Source organism: Eucyclogobius newberryi, unplaced genomic scaffold, assembly GCF_026437365.1.
Source record: "Eucyclogobius newberryi isolate DKJ021-1_F unplaced genomic scaffold, fEucNew1.0.hap1 SCAF_7, whole genome shotgun sequence".
In the NCBI taxonomy this organism is placed as follows: domain Eukaryota; kingdom Metazoa; phylum Chordata; class Actinopteri; order Gobiiformes; family Gobiidae; genus Eucyclogobius; species Eucyclogobius newberryi.
In genome coordinates, this window is record NW_027316389.1 from 11,047,050 (window position 1) to 11,057,151 (window position 10,102).

The window sequence follows — 10,102 nt, forward strand, 5'->3', positions numbered from 1 at the left end:
TTATTCTATGTTACTTTTTGGTGTTTAATCTTCCAAACTTTCACGCTTGAGCACATTCATTGAGGATTTTACTCCCTCCCTCTCTTCGTGTGTATTTTTTCAGCAGCGTGGAGACATCAGTGAGCAGCAGAAACACCTCAGACTGCTCTGTCTCCTGCACAAGTGTGTGACTGATGGAGCAAAAGCCGCAGCACATCTACAAAGTTTAGCGCCACCGAGAATTGATATACAAATTAGTCACGAGGTATTAAGGGCTTTATGCACACAGAATCTCCTTCCAAGGTTGATAGATGAACTAACCCATAATGAAAAGTGGAAGGGTAAAAATAATGGCTCTGACTGATGAGAGTTTCCTGAGGACTGTTTCCTTGTTTTGTGTCAGAGCTTCTTCAAAGTCCTTGGTCAAGAGGTTAAAAATATGATATAAACACAACAAGTTAGAGCTACTTTGTCCATAGGGATTCTAGAATAAAGTAAGCAGAGAGAGAGGGTTAGAGAATGAAGTTTATGGTGAACATGCAGTGCTCCTTTTCACAGCCTCAATCACAGCGTTTATCGCAGACGTGTGCAGCGTGTTTCTTACAAAGGAGCAAAGGCTATTCTCAAAAGGTCCAACATGGGTTCAAACATCCTGATGAAGTCAGAGTGTGAAGCCGTGGACCGCACTGCTGTTCCTTGCACTGCACATGTTCAGAGGCGTTTGTAACGAGCACACTTTGGGGGTACTAAGGCCGTAGCTATTCTATTACTTGGTTTACGGATTTTTAAATGAAATATATTGAACAGGCGGGCGAAATATAAATATAATTTCAAAAGATTTTTTCTTCCGGGTTTGCCCAAAACGGACCACGGTAGGAAAGGGGGGGGGGGGAGACGCGGCACGCAGGTGAGTGGAACAGTAGATTTAGCCTGTTTTACACTCAGAACTCACACTTCTAGGTGTTCAGCCTTAGTCACGGCAAAACACACTGGAGAAAATGTGGTAAACAAGTTTAAAATGTGTATTTGCGATATAAAAGGTGGAGGAAACGGGCGCGCTCTCGCCGGGACCGCGCAGGGACGGAGCTGCTCCGCCACGCTTCATGCGCTCTTGTCTGACTAAATACCACTTTTTATATTTCATTTAATGCTATTTTGCATTGTCGGTGGTACTTTATTAAAAAAATATATATATATATAATAATACATTTTATCAATATTGTATAAATCAATACTCTAAGTGCGGTGGATCCGTAAACCAAGGAATAAAATAACCGCGGCCTAACAGGGAGACTTTTTTTTATTATTAAAATGTTTTTAGACTTAATGAATACAATTTTATTAGCAGTCATCTAAATTCAAATAACAATTAAATAGTTCCAGCTCAGTGCTTCTCAAACTTTTTCTGGTGCGCCCCCTTCAAGGGATAAAAAATTATTCCATTCCAAACTTCTAGTGGTTCCCACGGGGCCTCAAGAAGAACCATATCAATCATAGAATTCAGGGGAAGTTGTATTTTGTCTTAGCATATTACATGAGAGGTATTATATACAACTATCCCGAAAACATCAACAAAATCACTCGAAACTAAACTTGTCTGTGTTGTGACAGCAGTGTTCCAGATCCACAGCAGCAGCATATTTACATATACGTGTTAGAGTAGTGTGATGCACAAATGTTTGGAACATTCTGTCAGGTAATAAACTATACAATATATTCGGACTCAAACAGGCAAAGTGAGTATGTAGATGGAGAATCCTTAATGTTTTCGAGCTTGTTGATGTGGTTGATGTAAAATAAAACCAGCTATTAGCATTTTGTGATCTTTACTTTTGTGATCTTTACTTACATCCAGTTTTAAGAAATTACAATACAACAAACACAATTGTTATAATCGCATCAAGGATTACAGACGGAAATTAGCACGTTTACTGTACAATAATAACCTGGTATAATACATTTCTACAAATATGTTGACAATGTTTATGATTACTATCGATGAACCTGATTGTCTCCCTATAACTGCGGCTGGTCAGCTCTTTCCTCACAGACCTGTCCAGACTGTTATTTATCCTCGCTCGGAGCAGTGAGAACGTGTGATTAAGTTCCTCTGAGACCCATTAGAGGCACAGCCTGTCCCCGCCACACGCTGCCACCATCCATCATGCAAATTTAGAACACTCATATACAACTTCAGCTCAGTGGCCTTTACTGCAGCCTCGTGTCAAAACGCTGTAAAAAGTCTGTCTCTAACTACTTTGGACACTTGCTCATGAAAAGTGTCCATAATAAGAGAAATGGGACACCAGAGTGAGAGGAGCGCAGGAGCAGCAGGTTCCAGATCAGGAGGGTTTAGACGGCCGGTTTTGACAGGACGTCCCGTATCAGTGACTGACCTCTATGTGCAAGACTCACAACAGCCTCCTGTGTTTTTCTCCACTCTGGTCAAAGCGGACATGTTCTTAATGTTAACACGCTGCTTATTATAGCCTACAGGCCTTTTATAAAGATGTGTTTGTGGGTAAAGCAATATCTGGTCAACTAAAAGACATTGCAGCCAGAAAAAAGGATCTCTTGAGCTTCCTGAGAATGCTTTAGAAACCTCTTAGGTGGAAGTGTCATTTTTCAGGGTCACTTGGTTTCAAGCAACTTCTTTTTACCTGGTATTTGATGCTTTCAGCCTTTTTACACAAGCTGTTAAACTAAAGTCACCACAGCAAATCTGATGTGGAATAGAATGAGGACACACAATCTTTTCATGGCAAAATCCCAGTTGACCGTGTTGTGCAAACAATTGTATGAAATAAAACATGATGATACAAAAATGAACAGAATCCCGAAAGAAATCCTTGAAATATATCTCCAACCCTTTATTTGACAAATGGATATCTATTTAACACATAATCAGTAAAGTGCGGAAGTCTTGCTCTAACCATAATCTAATTGTATCCTGGGATTGGATCACACACTCTATTGAATCATTAGATCAACATTCAGTCTTTCAGCACTCATCAGGAAACTTCTACATCCTGAGTCAGTGTTTGTCAGCAAAGCTTCAGCCTCCACTGCAGTGGTTCTTAACCTGGGGAACCCAGGGGTTCGGCGGAGGTCAAAACACACTTCAGACTCATATGATTTGTGCTGCAGGGAATTTGGTGCGCTCAGTTGTCAACTTGTGTCGGGAGGGTATGTCTTGTGATTTCTTTCTTAATATTTGAGATTGAATCAAAGCCCACTTTTCTGAGCAACGTCTTGGTACCAGTTTGCACCGAAGAGGCCTGTCACCAGCCTGGCCCCAAAAGGGCCAAAAGGACTAGCCCAAAGTCCCAAGAGTCTAGCCTGTATGAAAGCCCTCCTTTCTGGGCTACGTTTTGGCACCAGCCCGGCCCGACAAGGGCCAAAAGGACAGTAAATATTCATTATTATGTTTTCTTTTTGTGTGAAAATCTTCTTTTGATGATTTTGCTCTTTGAACTCTGTGATGCACGGTTCATTTTGTGCACCAATAAAATATATACCTATGTTTTGAATTCTGTGGCCCACATTTTTGAAAAAAACAAACTTAGATGTAACTATGATGACATACTTATTATATTATCTTTCTTTAAAATCTGTTTATCTTGGATTCATTACTCTGAGCAGGGACCAGCCTCCTGCTGGTGCCAGAGTCAGGACTAAACATGGACCAGCCTCCTGCTGGTGCCAGAGTCAGGACTAAACATGGACTGGCCTCCTGCTGGTGCCCAGAGTCAGGACTAAACATGGACCGGCCTCCTGCTGGTGCCAGAGTCAGGACTAAACATGGACCGGCCTCCTGCTGGTGCCAGAGTCAGGACTAAACATGGACCAGCCTCCTGCTGGTGCCCAGAGTCAGGACTAAACATGGACCGGCCTCCTGCTGGTGCCAGAGTCAGGACTAAACATGGACTGGCCTCCTGCTGGTGCCCAGAGTCAGGACTAAATATGAACCGGCCTCCTGCTGGTGCCCAGAGTCAGGACTAAATATGGACTGGCCTCCTGCTGGTGCCAGAGTCAGGACTAAACATGGACCGGCCTCCTGCTGGTGCCAGAGTCAGGACTAGACATGGACCGGCCTCCTGCTGGTGCCAGAGTCAGGACTAAACATGGACCGGCCTCCTGCTGGTGCCCAGAGTCAGGACTAAACATGGACCGGCCTCCTGCTGGTGCCAGAATCAGGACTAAATATGGACCGGCCTCCTGCTGGTGCCCAGAGTCAGGACTAAATATGGACCGGCCTCCTGCTGGTGCCCAGAGTCAGGACTAAATATGGACCGGCCTCCTGCTGGTGTCCAGAGTCAGGACTAAACATGGACCGGCCTCCTGCTGGTGCCAGAGTCAGGACTAAATATGGACCGGCCTCCTGCTGGTGCCCAGAGTCAGGACTAAACATGGACAGGTCTCCTGCTGGTGTCAGAGTCAGGACTAAACATGGACCGGCCTCCTGCTGGTGCCAGAGTCAGGACTAAATATGGACCGGCCTCCTGCTGGTGCCCAGAGTCAGGATTAAACATGGACCGGCCTTCTGCTGGTGCCAGAGTCAGGACTAAACATGGACCGGCCTCCTGCTGGTGCCAGAGTCAGGACTAAACATGGACCGGCCTCCTGCTGGTGCCCAGAGTCAGGACTAAACATGGACCAGCCTCCTGCTGGTGCCCAGAGTCAGGATTAAACATGGACCGGCCTTCTGCTGGTGCCAGAGTCAGGACTAAACATGGACCGGCCTCCTGCTGGTGCCAGAGTCAGGACTAAACATGGACCGGCCTCCTGCTGGTGCCCAGAGTCAGGACTAAACATGGACCAGCCTCCTGCTGGTGCCCAGAGTCAGGATTAAACATGGACCGGCCTTCTGCTGGTGCCAGAGTCAGGACTAAACATGGACCGGCCTCCTGCTGGTGCCAGAGTCAGGACTAAACATGGACCGGCCTCCTGCTGGTGCCAGAGTCAGGACTAAATATGGACCGGCCTCCTGCTGGTGCCCAGAGTCAGGATTAAACATGGACCGGCCTTCTGCTGGTGCCAGAGTCAGGACTAAACATGGACCGGCCTCCTGCTGGTGCCAGAGTCAGGACTAAACATGGACCGGCCTCCTGCTGGTGCCCAGAGTCAGGACTAAACATGGGGAATCTGCATTTCAGTTTTATGCAGCTAAAATCTGGAACAGTCTTCCTGAAGATGTGAGACAGGCTTCTACTCTGACAATGTTCAAATCTAAGCTAAACTGTGATTTCTGTCTTTTTTTTCTGACGTTGTGTGACACTTTCACAGATACAATTACCGTATGTATTTACCCTATAGTGTTGTGTCCTCATCAAAAATAAACATGGAGCTTCTTTTTTATTTGTGCACTTTTAAATCCTACATATTTAGATATCCCTTGTTTAAAGCATTTGTGCACACAGCTTGGCATTATCTAGTGGACCGCTTGCATCTGTTATCAAAGCCCACCATCACCGACATATGCAGTTTTATATACAAGAAGCCACTATAAAAGGAATGCAGGTAAGTTTATTGAAACAAAGGAATAAAGTTAGAAGTTAGAAGAAATTAGAAATGGTGCTCAAAAGAAAGAACAGTATCTTATGGATCTGTTGAGTAACGATTTCCTACAAATATGTTGATACCACATATCCGGAGGTATTTCCAGTCTGTCCTCTGTAAACTCTGCGGTTGAGTGAAAAACAAACATCACAATCAGGAAACCATTCTCCATCTTATGCCTGGTTTACACTGTGTATGAGATTATGGTGGCTCTGTGAGGTAAACACAAAGTCCACTGTGTCGCTGCTCAAGAGGGAAACATTTGAGTATGGGAAGAAATGGAACAGAACATGCAAATACAGAATACATGCTTTTCACAAAAAACGTTTTGGTGTTCAATTACCAGTTTGTAAAATAATCGTTTGATTATTGCCTATAGCTATCTCAACGCTAGAGAAAAGACACAAACAATGTGGTAACTGTGGCTTAAACTTCTGGGAAATCCATGAATACAAATGTGTGGGAGGTTTAAACCAGCGTTTATGAGAGGCAATGTCATGATTATAAAGTTGGTGTAAAACCAAACATGTCATACAAAAGTATAATCAATAACTTACTGTACACAACTGGTATTCTTGTACAAAACTATACAGCAGATTTAGTCCAGTCAATAGCTTTCCTCCTATAGCTCAGATTTATACAAATCAAAGTTCCACACGAACACAAACACATGGAGTTACAGTTTATTTATTTACAATAGTGGATTTCTTTATGGGTCTTTACATTCATGATATTCTTACTACGTGTCATCTTCTTTATTGTATATTCTCTCCTCCTCCACACTGGGGTCACTCCATCTGTGCTCTCCCTGGATAACTCCTCTCTCACTCACAGTTCTCCTCTAGAGCTGCAACCAACCATTATTTTGATCATCGATTGATCGGTCGATTATTGCATCGATTAATCAGATAAAAACTACACATTAATACAAATATTAGGTTTCTTGCATTTTATTTGATGCAAATGTTGTGTAAAACTCAACACAACTCACATGCACTTAATGAGCACTGGGCTTATTTTATACAGAGCAAATGTTAATATTTATGTGAAATAAACAGAAAGAATGAGGTAGAATATCATCCCCATTTGTACATAAAACAGATTAAAAATAAATATAAAATAAATAGTAAAAAGGAAATAAGTGCCTATGTAATTAACTTTGTACAATCTTTGCACAACAGTGCATTTAGGGACTTTTACGATTATTTGAAATATGGTGACATGTTATTAGACACAGTTTAAACTATGCCTTTCAATGTTCATATCATGTTACGATGGGAATGAGATCATTCCCTAACATTCGATCACTCGCTGCAATAGCACCTGAAGAAGAAACATGTTGGACTAAAAGCGAACTGGAGTGGTAAGAAATATTAGAATTATCTTATCGCTGTTGGATTCTTACATTATCTTACTGCTGTTTGCAATTGCAACAAAACATCATCAGTAGAGTAAAACTAACCTGTCTCACAACGGTGCAAACATCGCAAATCATAGAAGTCTTTTTTGCATTTAGTGCAAAATGCTCCCACACTTTGAAATATTTTGTTTGTGTTTTTCACCTTCTTTCATCATTTATGTCTTTACTTACTGATGCGTCCAAACGTTTGGATGTTGCCTCCCTCATCTTGTTGAAACTGCACGAAGTGAGTGAGCGGGTGAAATGAAGGCCTATGATTGGCTAATCGCACCTTCTACTGTACTAGTAGATCACACCGTCAAATCGCTCACTACTGCCACCCTTTGGATGTCGTTTCATGTGCTAAAAAGCTGACGGAAAATGTTTTTTTTATAAGACAACTTATCAATGACCAAATCATTTCAATAATCGGTTGTAATAAATTGAATCTATTAGTTGTTGCAGCCTTATTCTGCATGTAAACAATTCTAGAGGTTGACAGAGAGGAAAGGCACAGGATGAAATAGTCCTGCTTTCGTCATCAGACTGCAGATGTCACAGGTTTTCAGCAGGAGAACATAACCTCCAGAAGAATTAGGGCAGTAAAGGCTGAATGTTATTTTTTCTTGTTGGGGAGAACACTGTTTGTCCTGAAGATGGGTTTGGCTTCAAGTGCATTTCATCATCCATCATAGAGAGGATTCTGGGCCAATGCTGAGAGCAGAGAAACCATTGTGGAGGCAGACAGTGTTCAGTTATACCCAAAGTATCAACTTTTTTATTCTTGGTTAAATCAGGCCTTCACTGAACTCAGTAGAAGGTCATGCATAATGCACAGGGCCGCTGCTTGTCATTTGGCCTAAGCAGAAATGCTCAGTGGTGCCCCCATGTCCCCAACCCACTTTGAACATGCCAAAAATACAACCTTAAAGTGACTATTTCTGAAGTCATTATTTTTTAATCATTTTAATATAGTAAATATTGCTTAATTCACAATCCTAAGTGGGATCTGGGGGTCTTCAACTAAAAGGTTTTCAACAAAGAACATTTCATTTTCAGTTTTTTGGCGCATTTTAGCTTTAACATTATTAGTAACAGATTACTATTATGAGGGCCCCCACAGTCACTAAATATCCTTGCTGGGAGCCTCAGGTAACAGCCACTTGTCAACCCAAAATGCTCCAAACGTATTTTTCTCGCTCGAGGCTCGCGAAGTGAAGCGGTTTTCAGTATAAATACATAGAAAATGTGCTTTTATTGATGCAATTCGATGACTTGAGCTACACCACAGGAATATAGTGCTTTGATTAAACATCAAAAGGAAAACTGGGTCGATTTGACACTTTTCTCTTTCAAAAAGAGCGTCTGACCTCACCAGCACAACAGAGACAGCGAAGCTGAACACATTCAGCAGCTTAGGCAGACAGACCAGTTCTATGGGCTTTAGTCTGCTCTGGACTTTAGAGAAGAACAGAGACACTCGCTCCCTGTGTCGTCTCCACGTGGCTGCTCGGAGAGAGAGAGGCGGCAACTGAGTCCTAGTTTGAATTGATAAAGAACTAAAGACAGATTATGCCTTACTGTTTAATGGCAAAAGTAACAGTGCAGCTACTGTACAAACAGCCATGATGTCATTCAGTCCAACCTGCCAGGTCAGGGCGGTGCCCCTCGATGCCCTACACACTGCCTGATAAGTGCATAATGTGAGTGGCAGCACTGATGGCACCAGTCATTTGACAAAACAAATATGCAGTTGTGGAGGAAGTACTTCATTTTGTTAGGTTTGTTTAGTCAGTCTGTCACCATAAAAATGCTAAAAAAACAAAACATCTCAAACTTTTTATTACTTTTCAGCCTTTTTTTAAATGTATTGCAGTAGAATCTACAGATTCGTGTTCTCAAACGTTGGAAAATAAAAGTAAGACATATCCAGTGAAAACATTTATGGCCCACCTATTTTCACCCATCCTCGCCAAGTGTCTTTTAATCTAATTTTCCAAATCAAAAAGAGTATTAAAAGTGATGTTGTACACCATTTGAAAGGATAAGAATTTCTAGTTTTGGATGATGTGCATGGACACTAAGCTAATGTCCGTACAATGTACGTCTTGTTCTATTGCATAGCTTAACCCGGGGGAGTGACACATATTTGGTGAAGCTTAGAGGGAGCAGTGGAGCACGATTTGATTTTAGTGCTGTTTTATGTCAGCTCACAATACAGCAGAAAAACTGTCAAAAGTTTGCCAAAAACTAATGAGCTAGTTAGAGTAAGTTTCTGGGCACTATTCACAAGCAAGGTCAGAAATGGATGAGAATGGGCTCATTTTGCAGAGGAAAAGTAGGAGCACATGGGGATACTAATGAATCCAATCTAATATTTTTGTACTTTTCATGAACAGGTAGTACTTGAGTGAAAATATGTTTCCATATACTTGGAATCTGTTTTGGAATTTTTTGGGGGACAGAACTAGACCAACCAACCCATGATTGAACACCCACAGCCAGAGAATAATAGTTTTAATGCTTTTTTGTGCTCATTTTTAAAATGTATTGCCCTGTACTACTCTTTTGGGGTTGCTCTGTGGCATGAAATTAATGGGAAAAAAGTTTTATTTTTCCATAAATACATGTGCATTTATTCTCTTGATTGGATTGTATGTCAGCAGAACCTCAAACCGTCCTTGAACTTGACAAATTAAGTACAGACGCCTAAAAAATTAAGTGCAGTACTTTTACTTTTGTATTTTGTTAAGTTCCACCACTAAAAATATGAAACAGAAAATGTAATACCTTGAATAAGTCACATAAGGTACTCGCATCACTTGATCTTGATGATGATTCAACTTTACTGGATAAACAAGTCCAGATATTCAGATTTCTGGACATGGCCGGGTGGTGGTTACTGCCTGGCATTCATCACATGGTTTCACATCTCCATCCAAGACCCACACACACGGTTCAACCTTTCCATGTGTTTGCTTTCCCAGAACAAGGCCGCATTCCTGTGTGGGCATCATTTATTATGAATGGATTTGTGCATCTGAAATGAAACCAGCAGCCTGACTGTTTAACTCCCATATCAGCCCAAAGGTCAGAGAGACATTTCCACTGAGAACTCACAGCATTGTATTAAAAGCTGCCGTTGTAATGAACAGTGCAAATAGC